This window comes from Hypanus sabinus, chromosome 3, assembly GCF_030144855.1.
Source record: "Hypanus sabinus isolate sHypSab1 chromosome 3, sHypSab1.hap1, whole genome shotgun sequence".
Lineage (NCBI taxonomy): Eukaryota > Metazoa > Chordata > Chondrichthyes > Myliobatiformes > Dasyatidae > Hypanus > Hypanus sabinus.
The window spans coordinates 178,448,911-178,468,152 of NC_082708.1; the positions used below are offsets into that span (position 1 = coordinate 178,448,911).

General features: G+C 42.8%; 1 protein-coding gene across 7 annotated transcripts in view; it reads left to right on the forward strand.

Annotated features, from left to right (window-relative positions):
• Positions 1-19,242, forward strand: part of gfra4a (GDNF family receptor alpha 4a) — a 277,708-nt gene that overhangs the window by 157,393 nt on the left and 101,073 nt on the right. The window contains exon 1 of one of the 7 annotated variants that reach the window (XM_059965709.1): positions 8,321-8,542. The exons of 5 other annotated variants lie outside the window; for them this stretch is intronic. The gene's annotated coding sequence lies outside the window, so the exon portion shown is untranslated. Of the gene's footprint in view, positions 1-8,320; positions 8,543-12,992; positions 13,092-19,242 lie in introns of those variants that run through there. One more of the 7 variants, XM_059965710.1, reaches the window with a different exon arrangement.

Genomic DNA, 19,242 nt, shown 5'->3' on the forward strand with positions numbered 1-19,242 from the left:
AGTACTGGAGAAGGTCCTTCTGTCTCAATAATCTGAGGGGGCGAGGGCCTACGTTGGTCAGAGTTGACGATGGATATTGTAGCTTAGCTGTCTAGATATGCAAGCTTGTGCAGTACAATATGGAGATCAAGCTGTTGCCCACATAGCAAGCCCCCCGCACACACATCTGATGAACCCAAAGGTACGGCAGAGATACAGTTTGGTACCAGTAGTGTCACAGGAGTTGAACTCAATGTAGGACTGCTTTAGGGACACCAGCTGCGCATTTTTCCCTCAGGGTCTACTCCCGAAGCCTTCCCCATGAGTGGGTACAGCCACAAGGCAGCAGAGGTTTTCCTTCTCCTAGATGAGCTGCCAAGCACAGCTGATGAGCCCCACCTGCCCTAAATGACCGGTTTTAAGGTGCCAGTAACCAGTCTTTGCCCCTTCTCCTGTCAGTCGAAATGGTTCCGCTGGGCTTAGTAGCTAAGTTGCTCATGAAGGCAAGGAGCTGGATTTGGTTGTCAGAGGCTATCTGGGGCACAGGCCATTGGGAGCACAATAACGTACACAAATTAAACTAGTAATTAAAAGCCTTACTAAACTAATCCCTTTTGCCTACACAATGTCCACATCCCTCAATTCTCTGAACATTCAGGTATTTATCCTCTTAAATACCTCCGTCATATTTGCCTCCACTATCACCTGTGGCAGTGCATTCCAGGTACACTACTTGCCCTGTGCATCTCCTTTAAACTTATCCCCCCTCACCTTAAATGCATGCCCTCCAGCATTACAGATTTCAGTCCTGAGAAATAGAAGAAGAAACGTTTATTGGAACTCCCATCAGTCTCCGCTGCTCCAGGAAAAGCAACACAAGTTTGTCCAACCTCGTGAGGACACACGCCCTGATAAACTACTTCTGCACTTTGTCCAAAGCTGCCATATCCTCTCTATAATGGGGTGACAAGAAGTGGCCAAACCAGAGATTATAAAGCAAGCATGTCATACACCATCTTTACTACTCCTATCAACCTGTACAGCTTCCTTTACATCTCCTTTGAAATTACTCCCCACTAACCTTAAATGCATGCCCTCTAAACATTTCAACCCTGTGCAGCTAATTTCAGGGAGCTGTAGATTTGGATCAGTACATCAACACTATTAAGGATCTTGCCACCGACCTTTACGTTTGATCATCCAAAATGCAAAACCTCACACTTGGCCAAATTACGTTCTATCTGCCATTCTTCACCTATCTCTTAACTGATCTAGTTTTTCCCATTCTATGCTCTAACAATCTTCAACACTATCCACTATACCACCAATCTTTCTGTTGTCTGTGAACTTACTGACTCACCCATTCAGACTTTCATCCAAGTCATTTATATATATCACAATGAGCAGAGATCCAAGTACAGATTCCTGCAGAACACTTCTGATCATGGGCCTCCAGCTAGAATAAGTCCCATCAATTTCCTAAGTCCCATAATTCTAACTTTCTCGGTTATTCCATTATTGTCTCTTTGGCATTACTGTATAGACTACTTCAGATTGTGCCATGCAACTATGCATTCTGTTGTTTTGTTCTTATTGCTTTACTCATTACTGAAGAAGTTTCCCTTCATGTTCCCCTCAATGTTAAAAAGTTTTAGGGACATATGAGGGACAAATTCTTCACTCGGGGTCATGAGAGTATGGAACGAGCTGCCAGCAGAAGTGGTGCATGTGAGCTTGGTTTCAATGATTAAGAGAAGCTTGAATAGGGACATGGATGGTAGGAGTATGGAGGGCTATGGTCCCAGTGTAGGTTAATGGGAGTAGGTAGTTTAAATGATTTGGCATGGATTAGGTGGGCTGAAAGGCCAGTTTCTGCGTTGTAATTTTCTATGATCTGTATATTATTACCTTGTGCACTGTTATGTGTGAGCTTCACACAGACATAGTATCTCATTCCACTCTGCTTCTTATGACAGTAGACTAACTTGAATCAACTGAAATATATTTCAATACATTTCTTTAATTTATTAACAAAAATATCAAATAAGAATTGTGTATAAAATACATGTTATTTCTTTTACATAGAACATAAAACACTACAGTATAGTACAGACACTTCAACCTGACATTATGTCGACATTTTAAGGTACTCTAACATGAGTCTAACCCTTCCCTCCTACATAGCCCTCCAATGTTCTATCATCCAATTGCCTATCTGAGAGCATCTTAAATGTCCCTAATGCATCTGCTCAACCACCACACTTGGCAGGGCATTTTACACACCACAACTCTGCGTAAAAAAATTGCCTCTGATATGCCCCTATATTTTCCCCCAATCACCTCTAAATTATGCACCGTTGAACTAGTTATTTCTGCCCCGGGAAAAGGTCTCTGGTTATCCACTCTGTCAATGCCCTCATTATCTTAGACGCATTTATCAGTTCTGCTCTCATCCTTCTTTGCTCCTAGAGAAAAGGTTTAGCTCACTCAAACTATCATCATAAGACATTGTCTCAGATTCCTCCTTCTTGGCCCTTTACCCCTTCCACCTATCACCTCCCAATTTCTCACTTACCCACCCTCCCTCACCCACCAACCTCTCCCCTCATCATCTGGTCTTACCTATCACCTACCATCTTGTACTCCTTCCACTCCCACTGACCCCCTCCTCCTTTCTTGTTCTGGCTTCCTCCGTAAAGCTAGAAGACCATAAGACAAAGGAGCAGAATTAGGACATTCAGCTCATTGATTCCACTCTGCTATTCCATCATGGCTGATTTATTATCTCTCTCAATCTAATTTTCCTGCCTTCTCTCCATAACATTTGACATCCTGACTAATCAGGAACCTATCAACCTCTGCTTTAAATATACTCTGCAACTCCAGTGCCATCTGTTGCAATGAATTCCAAAGACTCACTACCCTCAGGCTGAAGAATTTCTTCTTCATTTCTGTTCAAAATAGACATCCCTCTATACTGAGGCTGAAACTCACCCAGTATAGGAAACATACTCTTAACATCCACTCTATATAGGCTTTTTAATATTTAATAGACCAGTGAGATCTCCCTCATTCTTCCAAACTCCAGCAAGTACAGGCCTAGAGCCATCAAACGGTCCTCACATGTTAACCCTTTCATTCCCAGAATTATTTTCATGAACCTCCTCCAGACCATCTCCAATGCCAACATATCTTTTCTTAGATAAGGGGCCTAAATCTGCTCACAATACTTCAAGTGTGGCTCGACAACTGCCTTATAAAGCCTCAGCATGACATCCTTACTCTTTGATTCTAGTCTTCTTGAAATGAATGCTAACATTGCATTTGCCTTCCTTACCATTCACTCAACTTGTTCAACTTTAGGGAATCCTTTTCAAGAACTCTCAAGTCCCTTTACACCTCTAAGTTTTGAAATTTCTCCCTGTTTAGAAATAGCCTATGCCTTTATTCCTTCTACCAAAGTGCATGAACAGACACTTTCCTACACTATATTCCATCTGCCACTTCTTTGTCCATTCTCTCAATCTGTCAAAGTCTTTCTGCAGACTCCCTGATTCCTCAGAATTACCTGACCCTCCACCTATCTTCATATTGTCCACAAACATGGCCACAAGTCCATCAATTCCATCATCCAAATCAATGATGTATAACTGAAAAGAAGCAGTCCCAATACCGACCTCTGTGGAACACCACTAGTCACAGGCAGCCAACACTTTATTTCCACGCTTTGGTTTCTGCCAGTCTGCCAATTTTCTATCCAGGCTAGTCTTTCCTATAATACCATGGGCTCTTACCTTGTTAAGCAGTCTCATATGTGGCACTTTGTCAAAGGCCTTCGGAAAATCCAAGTTAAACAACATCCACTGAGTCTCCTTTGTCTATCCTGCTTGTTATTTTCTCAAAGAATTCCAATAGATTTGTCAGGTTAAGATTTTCCCTTGAGGAAACCATGCTGACTTTGGCTATTTTATCCTGTGCCAAAACTTCATCATTAATAATGTACTGCAACGTCTTCCCAAAAACTGAAGTCAGGGTAGCATGCATATGTAAAATGACCTTTCTTCTGCCTCCCTTCCTTCTTAAAGATTCAAGTAAGATTTGCAATTTTCTGAAACCATTCCAGAATCTTGAAAGATCACTACTAATGACTCCACAATCTCTTCAGCTACGTCTTTTAGAACCCCGAGAGTCCATCTGGTCCAGGTGACCTATCTATCTTCAGTTCTTTCAGCTTCCCAAGCATCTTCCCCATAGTAATAGTAACTACACTTACTTCTGCCCCCTGACATTCTTGAGTTTCTGGCATAATGCTAGTTTAAAGTTTGTCCTCCATTACTATCTCGCCAATATATTTTCCAACAGTCCAATATCCACACTCAACTCTTTATTACTCTTTATATACAATATCTGAAAAAAGGTCTGGCATCTTTTTTGATATTATTGACTGCCTTAACTTCATATTTCATCTTGTTTTTCCTTGTGACTCTTTTAGTTGCCTTCTATTGGATTTTAAAAGTTTCCCCATCCAATAACTTCCCACTAACTTTTACAATATTACCTACTTTTCCCTTTATGCTATCTTTGACTCCCTTGTCAGCCACAGTTGCATCATCCTGCCTTTAGAATACTTCCTTTTTCGGAAGTTCCTGCCCTCTGCCTTCCGAATTGCTCCAGAAAATTCAGCCATCACTGTTCTGCTAAAATCCCTGCTAGTGACCCCTTCCAATCAACTTTGATCAGCTGCTCTCTCATGCCTCTGTGATTCCCATTATTCCACTCTAATACTGATACATCTGACTTTATCTTCACCCCCTAAAACTGCAGGGTGAATTCTATCATACATATTATGATCCTTGTCTCCTAAGTGTTCCTTTACCTTAAACTTCCTAATCAAATCTGGTTCTTTGCACAACACCCAATCCCAAATTACCCAACCTCAGTGAGCACAACCAGAAGCTGCTCCAGAAAGCCGTCTCATATGACTCTGCTTTTTGGAATCCAGCACCAACCTGATTTTTCCAATCTACCTGCATATTGAAATATACAGCTTTGTGGGCTGAAGGGCCTATATTGTGCTGTAGGTTTTCTACGTTCTGGATGCCATCTGTTAGTCTCGCGAGACCATGGATCTGTGCCTAGAAAGTCTTGTGAGTGTCCTCTCCAGGGTGCAGGCCTGGGCAAGGTTCTACAGAAGACCAGCAGTTGCCCAAGCAGCAAGTCTCCCCTCTCCATGCCCCTGATGTTGTCCAAGGGAAGGGCAAGGGCTGATACAGCTTGGCACCAGTGATGTCATAGGAGTTGCCAGAGTGAGGTTGGAGGCAACGTCAGACCGCCTTCGGGACTCCAGCTCCGGATTTGTCCTCAGGGTTTACTCCCAAAGCCTTTCCCGTAAGTGGGTATGGCCGCAAGGCAGCAGAGGTTTGAAGTCAAAGTTTTCCCCCTCTTAGATGGACTGCCTTCCCAGGCTGACGAGCTCCATCTCCATCTATCTATGTTCTATGTTCTATGTTCTAAGAAATCCCCCAAAACTATTTAACATTGACTTTTTACATGTATTTTCTATCTCCCATTGTAATTTGCATTTAACTTGCTGGCTACTGTTTAAAGGCCTGTATATAACTCCCTTCAGAGAAGTTTTTAACCCTTACATTTTCATTACTCTACCCATAAGGATTCTCCATCTTCCAATCGTATGTCACCTCTTTCTAAAATTTTGATTTCGTTCTTTACCAGCACAGCCACACCACACCGTCTGCCTGCCTGCCTGTCCTTTCAATACAATGTGCATAATTAGATGTTAAACTCCCAACTATGATCTTCTTTCAGCTATGACTGTGATATCCACAACATCATGTCTGTTAATCTCTAACTGTGCTACAAGAACATCTACCTTATTCTGTATACTGCATGCATTTAAACACCTTCAATCCTGTATTCATCACCTTTTTTGACCACCCACCCCCCCGCCATTACACTTCAAATGATCCCACTGTCTGTAACTTTATCTTATCATTCCAGTTCCCAGCCCAAAAAAGATTGGTTTAAACCTGCACACAAGAATATTGGCCCACTTCGGGTTCAAGCCTAACCTGTCCTTTCTGTATAGAACATACCTTCCCCAGAAGAGATCTCAATTATCCAGAAACCTGAAACCCTGTCCCCTGCACCAGTTTCTCAGCCATACTTTAATCTGATAATACCCTATTCTTGCTGCCTGTGGCACATGGCACGGGCAGCAATGGACAGATTACTACCCTGGTAGCTCTAGTTTTCAACTTTCTATCTAACACCTATTCTCTTTTCAGGACCTCCTCCCATTTCCTAGCTATGTTATTGGTAGCATAACATACCACAACTTTGGGCTGCTCAACCTCCCCCTTCTGAATGTTGTGCATCCAGTCCAAGACATCCCTGACCTTGGTACCTGAGAGGCAAAATGCCATCTTGGTGTCTATTTCACATTCACAAAATCTCCTGTCTGCTCCTTGAACTATGGACTCCATTATCACTATCGCAGCCCTCTTCTCCCCACTTACCTTCTGCGCAGTGCCAGAGATTTGGTCACTGCAGCTTCTCCCTGCCAGGTCATCCCTCTCCATAGTATCTAAAGCAGTATTCTTATTATTGAAACAGCCACAGGAGTACTCTACATTGGCTGCCTCTCCTCTCTACATTGGCTCCCTTTCCCTCTCCTGCAATTTGGAGGTGACTACTTCCCTGTAGCACCTATGTATCAGTTCCTCATTTTCCTGTATGAGCTGAAGGTCATCGAGCTGCGTTTCCTGTTCTTTAACACAGTCTCTAAGGAGCTGCAGTTTGATGCACTTTGTGTAGGTATAGATGTTAGGGAGACTGGAGGTCTCCCAGAGCTCCTACACCTCACATAAAGACCATACCACTAACTCTGGACCCATTCTCCATGCTCTAGCTGCATACTAATAGACAAGGAAAGAGAAAAACAAACTTACTAGAATCTTTCTTAGCACCTCTGCCTGCGTTTGCCCAAGCCTGTTCTCACCCAATCCTGTTGAGCCAACGCCTCCCACTCTAACACCAGCCCACTCCAACAATGGCAACTCCAATTACACCTCCCTTCCTTTTATTGTCTCAAATAAAACTCACTCCAGATGAGACTTGTTGTTTTCAGATGGTTTTGAGCTTGGAACGATGTATCACTCTCACTCCCTACTTCAAATTATAAATTCTTCCCCCTTTCTTTCTAGTACTGATGAAGGGTCTTAGCCTGAAACGCCGACTGTTTATTCCTCACCACAGATGCAGCCTGACTTGCTGAGTTTCCTCAGCGTTTTGTAGGATCGTAGAAAAGGCCTGAGTTTCTCCAGCATTTTGTGTTCGTGTTGCTCTCTATTTCCTGCATCTGCAATTCTCTTGTGTTTATGTCTTACATCTCTTTCGTTTTCAATGAAGCTTTGAATCTCTGTTCTCACAAATGTGGCTGTGCCAGATCCTAGCAAGGGCAGGTGTAATTTTATGTGGGTTGAGGGGGGAGGAAGAGGGTGCTTTGCAGAATGCTCCCCCCGCCCCACCATGCTGAGTGCGGTGGAGGAGCAGAAGCAGAGGTCCCCCGCCCCATGAGCTCCAGCTCGCCCTGTAATTCTACACTGCAGTGTGCTGAGATGTACTGCAGCTGGCTGGCAGTTCTCTGCAGAACCATTAGCTAATCCTTAGCACTAACTGGCCCATTAATTCAGTGAGTGAAAAAAAAATTCTTCATCTCCCCTTCTGGCTCTTTTTGTCAATGATCTTAAACCTCATGTCAGTGTAGCTCCATATTAAATGTCATGCACTGATTGCTTTGGCCACTCAGATAGCCAAGCAAAGGCAAGGAAGCCATGGTTCCATGCTGTGTTCAGGCAGCAAAGACATGGGGGCACCAACTGCTAAGTGACTGAAACTATAAACATCTTACGGCTTATGGCAGGAGATGAGCAAATCTGCAAGGACACCTAACATGCTCCTATTAGCGGGGTGAGAGTGAAGAAGCAGCAGTAGCCTTTATTAATATCAAAATCGGAATCAGGTTCAATATCACTGGCATATATTGTGAAATTTATTGCTTTCAGCAGCAGTGCAGTGAAATACATAGAAAATCACCAAGTTACAATAAGAAATACTGTATATACAATGTATGTTTGTGGTTTTTTTGCAGCCCATCCACTTCTAGGTTTGAAGTGTTGTGCATTCAGAGATGCTGTTCTGTATATCACTGCTGTAATGTGTTGTTATTTGACTACTCTCATCTCTCTGTCAACTTGAACAAGTCTGGCCATTCTCCTCTGACCTCACTCATTAAGATGTTTTCACCCACAGAAATGCCACCAACTGGACTTCCTTTTTGTTTGTTTTTTGTAACATTCTCTATAAACTCTGGAGATTGTTGCGGGTGAAAATCCCAGCAGTTTCTGAGATACTCAAACCATCCCATCTGGCACCAATAATCATTTCATGATCAGTTACTGAGATCACATTTCTTCCCCCATTCTGATGTTTGGTCTGAACAAATGAGCCTCTTGACCACATCTGCATGCTTTTATGCCTTAAGGTACTGTCACATGATTGGCTGATTGGATATTTGCGTTAATGTGCCGGTGTACAGGTGTACCTAATAAAGTAGCCACTGAGTATATATTATATTAAAAGTAAATAAAATATGTAGTGCAAAGAGAAAGCAAAAAATAAATTTCTTGAGCTAGTTCATTGTCAGTTCAGAAAAATGATGGCAGAGGGGAAGAAGGTGTTCTTAAAACATTGAGTTTGCATTTTCAGGCTCCTGTATCTCTTCTCTGCTGAGATCATTGGAAGAGGGTATATCCTGGGTGGTGAGCGGACTTAATAATGAATGCAGCCTTTGTTGAGGCATCACTTTTCAAAGATGTCCTCAATGCAGGGGAAACATGTGCCCACGGTGGAGCCGGCTGAGTTTCCAGACCTCTGCAGCCTTTTCTGATCCTGTGCCGTGGCCCCTCCACTCCAGACCAAGTTCAAGTTCATTGTCATTCAACCATATACATGTACAGTGCTAAATGAAACACCTTTCCTCTGGATCAGTGCATATACCTCAGCCACAACACATAAAGTAACATTACCACAAATAAATTAACAAATAATAAGGTGCATTTTAACACAGGTTAAATAATAAACAGTGCAACGTTACTGACACTTCATGTGTGATGAGACCTGGGTGGTGGCAGTGAGTTCAGTAGTCTGGGGGAAGAAGCTGTTCCCCATCCTAACAGTTCTTGTCCTAAGACTATGCTACCTCCTGACTTCTGGGGGAGTCAAAGAGATTGCTGTACAGATGGGAGGGATCACTGACAATGCTAAGAGCCCTGTGTACTCAATGCTCCCGATAAGTATCTTGGACAGGTGGAAAAGAGGCCTCGAAGATCCTCTCAGCAGTCCTCACAGTCCTTTGTAGGGTCTGGCGGCCAGTTGCCATGGAATTTCTGTACCAGATGATAATGCAGTGTGACACTCCCGGTGGTGTTCCTGTAAAAATACAGGGATGGGGTTGGGGGTGGGGGGGGGGGGGGAGACTTGCTTGCCTCGATCTCCTCAGGAAGTGGAGATGCTGCTGTACTTTCTTGACTAAAGAGGTAGTGTTGAGGGACCAGGTGAGATCATCCGTGATGCAACTGATTTAGTCCTCGGAGTGCAGCGTTAGCACTGCAGCAAGACATCTCAAATTACTTGTGAATATATTAATGACTAATAATTGTGCAAACAAGCTCAGCTACTCCTTTTCTTTAACTAAAGTGTTGCACAGGTTACCAGGCACGTCCCAGCCTGGATCCTACATCACTGATGTTGTATCGGGGTTGAAAATCTGGATCACATTCCCCTTCAATCTGTTTTCATTTTAAAAATATCACAAGAAGAGCAGTCCCTGTTCAGTAACCTGATGATTTAGCACCCTCATCCGAAAGTCATAATTTCACTGAATCCCTGTACAGTCACCAATACCTTTTAAAAGACAGATGTCCCAAAGTGCACAAGATGTACCACATCGTCTGACCTAATGAACCGTACATACGTAAAACAAAATTACACTCACTTAACTTGCATTTAACTTGATGAGAATCACTTTAAAAATACTGGCAACCTTTACTAACTATCAAATAATACTGTCCCAATCCTCTACTTTTCCATATGACATGGAGGGAGATTATTAGGCCCTTAACATCATTGCCAGCACTTTTAGAGGGCTTTGCAATTACTCCAACTTTCCCTATTGTAAGACCGTAAGACTGAACGACATAGGAACAGAATTAAGCCATTTGGCCCATTCTATCATGGCGGGTTTAATATCCCTCTCAACAACATTCTCCTGCCTTCTTCCTGTGACCTTTGATAAATTTACTAATCAAGCACCAATCAACCTCTGCTTTAAACATACCCAGTGACTTGGCCTCCATAGTCGTCAGTGGCAGTGAAGTCCACCGATTCACTGCACTGTGGCTAAAGAAATGCCTCCTTGTCTCTGTTCTAAAGGGATGATGTTCTATACTGAGGCTGTGCCTTCTCATCCGAGATGTTTCCCACTATGGGAAACATCGTCTCCACGTCCACTCTATCTAGGCTTTTCAATATTCAATTGGTGTCATTGGGATAACAGACAATAGACAGTAGGTGCAGGAGTAGGCCATTCAGCCCTTCTAGCCAGCACTGCCATTCACTGTGATCATGGCTGATCATACACAATCAGTACCCCGTTCCTGCTCTCTCCCTATATCCTTTGACCCCGCTATCTATAATAGCTCTATCTGACTCTCTCTTGAATGCACCCAGAGACTTGGCCTCCACTGCCTTCTGGGGCAGAGCATTCCACATATCCACCACTCTCTGGGTGAAAAATTTTTTCCACATCTCTGTTCTAAATGGCCTACCCCTTATTCTTAAACTGTGGCCTCTAGTTCTGGACTCACCCATCAGCGGGAACATGCTTCCTGCCTCTAGCATGTCCAATCCCTTAATAATCTTATATGTTTCAATCAGATCCCCTCTCATCCTTCTAAATTCCAGTGTATACAAGCCCAGTCGCTCCAATCTTTCAACATATGACAGTCCTGCCATTCCGGGAATTAACCTTGTGAACCTACGCTGCACTTCCTCAATAGCAAGAATGTCCTCCCTCAAATTTGGAGATCAAAACTGCACACAATACTCCAGGTGGGGTCTCACCAGGGCCCTGTACAGCTGCAGGTGGACCTCTTTACTCCTATACTCATCTTCCTCTTGTTATAAAGGCCAGCATGCCATTAGCTTTCTTCACTGCCTGCTGTATCTGCATGCTTGCTTTCATTGACTGATGTACAAGAACACCTAGATCTCGTTGTACTTCCCCTTTTCCTAACTTGACTCCATTTAGATAGTAATCTGCCTTCCTGTTCTTGCCACCAAAGTGGATAACCTCACATTTATCCACATTAAACTGCATCTGCCATACATTTGCCCACTCACCCAACCTGTCCAAGTCACCCTGCATTCTCATAACATCCTCCTGACATTTCACACTGCCACCCAGCTTTGTGTCATCAGCAAATTTGCTAATGTTACTTTTAATCCCTTCATCTAAATCATTAATGTATATTGTAAACAGCTGCAGTCCCAGCACCGAACCTTGTGATACCCCACTTGTCACAGCCTGCCATTCCGAAAGGGACCCGTTAATCGCTACTCTTTGTTTCCTGTCAGCCAGCCAGCCAATTTTCAATCCAAGTCAGTACTCTGCCCCCAATACCATGTGCCCTAATTTTGCCCACTAGTCTCCTATGTGGGACTTTATCAAAAGCTTTCTGGAAGTCCAGGTACACTACATCCACTGGCTCTCCCTTGTCCATTTTCATAGTTACACCCTCAAAAAACTCCAGATTAGTCAAGCATGATTTTCCCTTCATAAATCCATGCCGACTCGGACTGATCCTTCTACTGCTATCCAAATGTGTCATAATTTCCTCTTTTATAATTGACTCCAGCATCTTTCCCACCACTGATGTCAGGCTAACCAGTCTATAATTCCCTGTTTTCTCTCTCCCTCCTTTCTTGAAAAGTGGGACAACATTAGCCACCCTCCAATCAGCAGGAACTGTTCCTGAATCTATAGAACATTGGAAAATGATTACCAATGCATCCATGATTTCTAGAGCCACCGCTTTAAGTACCGTGGGATGCAGACCATCAGGTCCCGAGGACTTATCAGCCTACAGACTCAACAATCTATCCAACACCATTTCTTGCATAATATAAATTTCCTTCAGTTCATCCTTTGCCCTAGTTCATTTGGCCACTATTACATCTGGGAGATTGTTTGTGTCTTCCCTAGTGAAGACAGATCCAAAGTACCTGTTCAACTCATCTGCCATTTCCTTGTTCCCCATAATAAATTCACCCGTTTCTGTCTTAAATGGCCCAATTTTGGTCTTAACTATTTTTTTGCTATTCACATACCTAAAGAAGCTTTTACTGTCCTCCTTTATATTCTTGGCTAGTTTACCTTCGTACCTCATTTTTTCTTGGCGTATTGCCTTTTTTGTTATCTTCTGTTGCTCTTTAAAAGCTTCCCAGTCCTCTGGTTTCCCACTCATCTTTGCTATGTTATACTTCTTCTCTTTTATTTTTATACTGCCCTTTACTTCCCTCGTCAGCCACAGCTGCCCCTTACTCCCCTTAGGATCTTCCTTCCTCTTTGGAATGAACCGATCCTGCACCTTCTGCATTATTCCCAGAAATACCTGCCATTGTTGTTCCACAACCCTCATATGACATAGACGGAGATAATTAGGGCCTTAATATCAATGCCAGATCTTTTAGAGAGGGTTACAATTATTACAAATTCTCCCTCTCAAACTGCAGGCGAATTCTATCGTATTCATTAATTTATTCATTATGTACCATGTTGTATGATGTGGGTGATCGTGGTCTTTCCATGACCGTGAGTGTTCTTGGCAAATTTTTCTACAGAAGCGGTTTGCCATTGCCTTCTGTGGGCAGCCTCTTTACAAGATGGGTGACCCCAGCTATTGTCAATGCTCTTCCGATATTGACTGCCTGGCGTCAGTGGTCACATTACCAGGACTGATGAATTGCAACAGGTACTCATACGACCATTTGCCACCTGTTTCCATGGCTCATGGAGCCCTGATTGGGGGTGGAGGGGGGAACTTAGCAGGTGCTACACCTTGCCCAACGGTGACCTGTAGGTTAGCAGCAAAGAGGAGCACCCTATACCTCCTTTGGTAGGGATGTATCTCCACCCTGCCACCGATATTAAGGGTTCTTTTACTTTAAGCTCTCTAATCAAATCTGGTCCATTATGCAACATCGAATCCAGAATTGCCTTTTTCCTGGAGGGCTCAACCACAAGCTGTTAATAAAAAGCCATTTCATAGGCATTCTACAAATTTCCTCTCTTGGCATCCAGCACCAACCTAATTTTCCAAATCTACCTGCATATTGAAATCCCTTATGACTATGGTAATATTGAAGTTTTTCCATGCCCTTCCTATCTTCCAGTCTAATTAAATATCCCACAGTCTGGCTTCTGTTTGGAGGTCTGTATATATTTACCATCAGGGTCTTTTTACCCTTGCAGTTTCTTAATTCTACCCACAAGGATTCTATATTTTCCGATCCTATGTTACCTCTTTCTAAGGATTTGACTTCATTTTTTACCAACAAGGGCCACTCCACCCCCTCTGCCGACCTGCCTGTCCTTTTGATACAATTTGTATCCTTGAATGTTTAGCTCCCAACTATGATCTTCTTTCAACCAGGATTTATTTCAGCCACATCATACCTGCCAATCTCTAACTGCGCTACAAGATTATCTACCTTATTCTGTATACTGCATGCATTCAAATAGAACAGCTTTCGTCCTGTATTCATCACGTTTCAATTTTGCCCCTATGTTACACTTCGATTCATCTCACTGACTGCAATTTTTCCCTATCATCTGCCTGCCTTCTTCACAGTATCACTACACACTACATGCAGTTGCATACCAACTGCCCCATCCACAGCCCTCTCTCTTCAGTTCCTATCCTCCCCCCCCCCACCTGATTAGTTTAAACCCTCCGCAACAGCTGGAGCAAACTGCCCACAAGGATATTGGTGCCCCTGGAGTTTGGCTATAGCCTGCCTTTTTTGTACAAGTCATACCGTCCCCAGAAGTGACCCCAATTCCTCGTCCATGCATTCGTCTGCCAAATCATCCTATTCTTAACCTCACCAGCATTTGGCACAGGCAGATTACTCCCCCTGAGATCATGCTTTTCAGCTTTCTACCTAACTCTTTATATTCTCTGTTCAGGACTTCATTCCTTTTCTTACCTTTGTTATTGGTGCCAATATGTACCGTGACTTCCAGCTAGTAACTCCCCTTTAGAATGCTATGGCCCTAATCTGAGACATCCCTGACCCTGGCACTGGGAGACAACATACCATCCTGGTGTCTCTTTCACCTCTACAGAATCTCCTGTCTGTTACTCTAACTATGGAACCCCCTATCACTAGTGCTCTCCTCTTCTCACCCTTCCCTTCCAAACCATAGAGGCCTGGTCGCTGCATCTACCCACTGGTAGATCATTGCTGTCCTCCACCCAACAGAGTCTGGCTGAAGGGTCTCAGCCTGAAATATCGAGTGCTTCTTCCTCTCCATAGATACTGCCTGACCTGCTGATTTCTTCCAGCATTTTATATGTGTTATTCTTATCACATCAGAGTTATTTAAAATGTTTTTGGGTATCTTCTTTCATTTGCATGCCCTGCATTTTGCATTTGTTGCACATCCCTAACTGCCCTTGACAAGAACGTTATTATGCTCCATTTATAAAGGATGTTATTTTGTTTCATAAAAGGAACACCCTGAACTAAAACAGGTATCTTTTTCACTTTAGGGATTTGGCCAATTGAATTTAGTAGGTTGAAGGCTAACCTAATTGAAATTTCTAAAATGTGAAAGGATTCATCAAGCTGAATAGAGAAAAAAAATGTTTAACTCTGCCAGAATTGGGACAAGAGGGGGCAATCCCAAACTTAGAATTATGCAGTTTAGGCATCAATCATAAAGGGTTTCTTCACTCATGAAACATAAATGAAAAATGGCTAACTAATCACTGCCTTAAAAGGTTCAAGTTTAAAGGTCGATTATTGGCATTCTTCAATAAACAAGTATAAAGGATAATGAAAATGATAGTTACTCTGGATCTGATGCAACATAAAAAACACAATAAGCATAAGTCAATAAATGTAAATATAAAAGCAATCCTATAAAACAAAATGTACAAGTAACTATTTGAGTGTGTCCCTATAAACGTAAGATTATCTTTTATTGTTTGTTATGTGTTTGGTTGTATGACTTGGGCAATCATGGTCTTTCCATGGCCATGATTGTTCTTGGCAATTTTTTCCACAGAAGTGGTTTGCCATTGCTTTCTTCAGGCAGTGTCTTTACAAAATGGGTGATTCCGGTCATTATCAGTACTCTTCAGAGATTGCCTGCCTGCCATCAGTGTGGTCACATAACCAGGTCTTGTGATATGCACCTACTACTCGTGGGACCATGCACCACCTGCTCCCATGACTTCACATAACCCTGATCTGAAGGCTAAGCAGGTGCGACACCTTGCTCAAAAGTGACCTGCCGGCTAGCAGAGGGAAAGCGCTCATTACTGTACATCTCCTTTGGTAGAGTCATATTTCTGCCCTGCCACCCATATCTTATATACTGGACATTGACTAATTGAATGTACTGTACATAAAGTGATGCTAGGTGCAGGAGTATCTATACTCAGGTGACTCTGACAGGAAATGTCAAAGTGACAAAGCAACTCTTGGCAAGAGGAACTCTTCTAGGTAGCAGCAGGGTTAAATAAAAGCACTGACTGCAGATGTTGGAATCAATTTAACGTTCCAAAATTGACACTGACAGCTTTTTGTTCGATGTGATTATCAGGTAAATGGAGCAAATGCGGTGGATGGAGATGAAGTTCACTATCCAACTGAAGAGCAGAATTTTCAGAGAGGGCTGCTGAGACCTGAGGGCCTGAGTGATAGGAAGAGGTTGAATAAGTTAGGACTTTATTCAGTGGAGCTTAGGAGAATGAGACCAGTCTAAAGGACATACTCCTGTTCCTTTGTTCACACATTAAGAAATATGTAAGAGCACTGGGTCACGAGGGATTCCAGAAAAGAGGGTTATATGGAGAGACTAAAGAAGCTGGAGCTGTTCGCCTTGCAATAGAGGAGGTTGTGTGGGAATCTGACAGAGGCATTCAACAGATTAGAAAGATGGGGCATGTTTTTGTTGGCAGGTCGAAAATTTTCAGGGAGGCTGCCGAGACCTGAGGGCCTGAGTGATAGGAAAAGGTTGAATAGGTTAAGACTTTATTCAGTGGAGCTTAGGAGAATGAGGTGAGATTTGCTAGAGGTATACAGAATTATGAGCGGTGTAGATAAGGTCAATATAAGCAGGCCTTTCTCACTGAGGTTGAGTGAGACTAGAACTAGAGGTCATGGGTTAGGGGTGAAAGATGAAATATTTAAGGAGGGCTTCTTCACGCAGAGGCTGGTACGAGTGCGGAACTCAGCTGCCAGCAGAAGTTTGGCTGTAACGTCTAAGAGAAGTTTGGATAAGTACATGGATGGATGGGATATTGACGGCTACGGTCCAGATGCAGGTCGAAGGAACTAAGCTGGATAACAGTTCGGCATGAATCAAGGGCCTGACTTATATGCTGTAGTGCTCTATGACTCTGTGCCTGGTCAAAACCAAAAGATATGCATTGAAGATAATTAGCAAGGGCAACAAATTTACATGATTAACATGTAGAAAAAAAGTCTTTGTTCAAGTTATTTTTTAGATCTCTTTAAGCATGTTTGAAGCTTCCCAAACAATTTCTCTTAATTTTTATTCTTTCTGCTGTTGAGAAAGAGACCTGTACATTTTCCACAAGCTTGCTATTACTTTCCTTTCATTGTGCAGGAAGGTGGTGAATCTGGAATTCGTTGCCACCAGACAGCTGTGGAGGCCAAGTCCACGGGTATATTTAATGCAGAGGTTGATAAGTTCTTCATGAGTAAGGATACGGGGAGACGGCAGGAGAATGGGAACCAGGAAGGAGGGGCAGAGAAGCCAGAATAAGAAGGTGGGGGAAGGGGGGAGGAGTAGAAGCTGGCAGACCTGGTGAGAGGAATGAAGTGAGAAGCTCACGGGTGATGGGTAGAAGAGGTAAAAGGCTGAAGAAGGAATCTGATAAGGAGAGGAGAGTGGACCATGAGAGAGAGAGAAAGGGTGCAAAGGAGATTCACAAAAATGATTCCAGGATTAAACGGCTTGTCACGTGAAGAGCGTTTCATGGCTTTGGGCCTGTATTCACTAGAATTCAGAAGAATGAGGGGTGATCTAAATGAATGGTGAAAGGCCTTGATAGAGTTGATGTGGAGAGAATGTTTCCTATGGTGGGAGAGTCTAAGACTAGAGGACACTGCCTCAAAATAAAGGGGTGTTCTTTTAGAACAGAGATGAGGAGGGATTTCTTTAGCCAGAGAGTGGTGAATCTGTGGAAATCATTGTCACAGACTGTAGAGGCTGAGTGTTTATGAATACTTAAGGCAGAGGTTGATAGATTTTTGATTGGTCAGGGCATGAAAGGATAAGGGAAGAAGGCAGCAGATTGGGGCTGAGAGGTAAAATGGATCAATCATGATGAAATGATGGAGCAGATTCAATGGGCCAAATGGCCTAATTCTGCTCCTTCAGCTTATGGTCTTATAACCATCTTTAGGTTTGATTTTAAAAAATGTAATTGCTTTATAACTGCATGAACAAATAAAGTGTGCAACAAGGTTGCAAGGATTGCAACATTATTGCACGTTTTATTAGTTCACGCAGTTGTTCATTTACTCTTTAAGCCATCTGGGTAGCTCTGCCAATTGGTTTTAAGCAGATTAAAACATCTGCCATAGGCTTTAGCATTCAGACATCGATGACATTTGAAGGAAGCAAGAAACTAAACCTTCTGCAATGGCTTTGTACTCGGAGAGATCTGTCTAATCCTAAGCACAAGAGAACAAATGGGAGCCCCAGTGTATTATCATATTCGCAGTGATGACATTGGAATCTGTGCTGGTTCATAAACTCTGGTGAATTCAATCATCAGGCAATGGTTTGTCTAGAACAAATAGCTTATGGGATCTTCAGGGAGAGAGAGAGATGAGGATTAATGAGATCATGAAGTAGCTTTTCTGTATATGGAAATAGTTCCTGGCAGCAATGAGTAATTTTTAATATTTCTTTCGGATAATCTTTTTTCATATCTGTCAATATTTGTTCTACAAAACTGCTCTGATTGATCTGGCAACATTCAAACATAATGGCTACACTGAGAGCTAGCGTATGAGTACAAGGCTGCTCCTTTAGAACAGAGATGAGGAGGAATTTCTTCAGCTGGAATCTGTAGAGTTCATTGCCATGGACGGCTGAGGAGGCCAAGTCCTTGGGTATATTTAGAGTGGAGGTTGATTTCTTGAATCATAAGGATGTCAATGGTTACGCGGAGAAGGCAGAAGAATGAGGTTGAGAGGGATAATATTTTATTTCTTGTTACTCAGATGCAGCACAGAACAGGCCGTTTAGGCCCAACGAGCCACCCCTATCAGCAACCCACCTATTAACCCTAGCCTACTCACAAGACAACTTACGATGACCAATTAACCTACGAACCAGTGTATTTTTGGACCGGAGCATCTGGAGGAAACCCATACATTCACAGGGAGAACGTACAGCTTCTTATAGACAGTGCCAGAAGTGAACTCCAAATTCCAAAGTCCCTGAGCTATAATGGCGACAGGCTATCATCAGCCATGATGACGATGACTCAAGCAGACTCGATGGTCTGATTGGCCCGATTCTGCTCCTTTGTCTATGGTCTTATGGTATGCCATGGATTGGTGGCATCACGATTGTGACCAGTATTCTCCTTATACTTATATTCTGTTGGTAAAGGTAGTTTTAAGTGACTATCTCTAGAAGGAAAGTGACAAAATTGGATTGCCTGCCTGCTGCCCTTTTCTTATCTCGTTCTCTTTTACTCTAAGTAAGTCTGGGATATTTTATTCAGCTAAAGTATTAGAAATAAGTTGTTGTCCTTGATGATGCAGGCAAGAAGCTGATTCAATCTTCTTCCCTGCCTGACAGATTAATTTAAAATGGCTTTGTTCATGGAAATTATCTCCCAAGACATT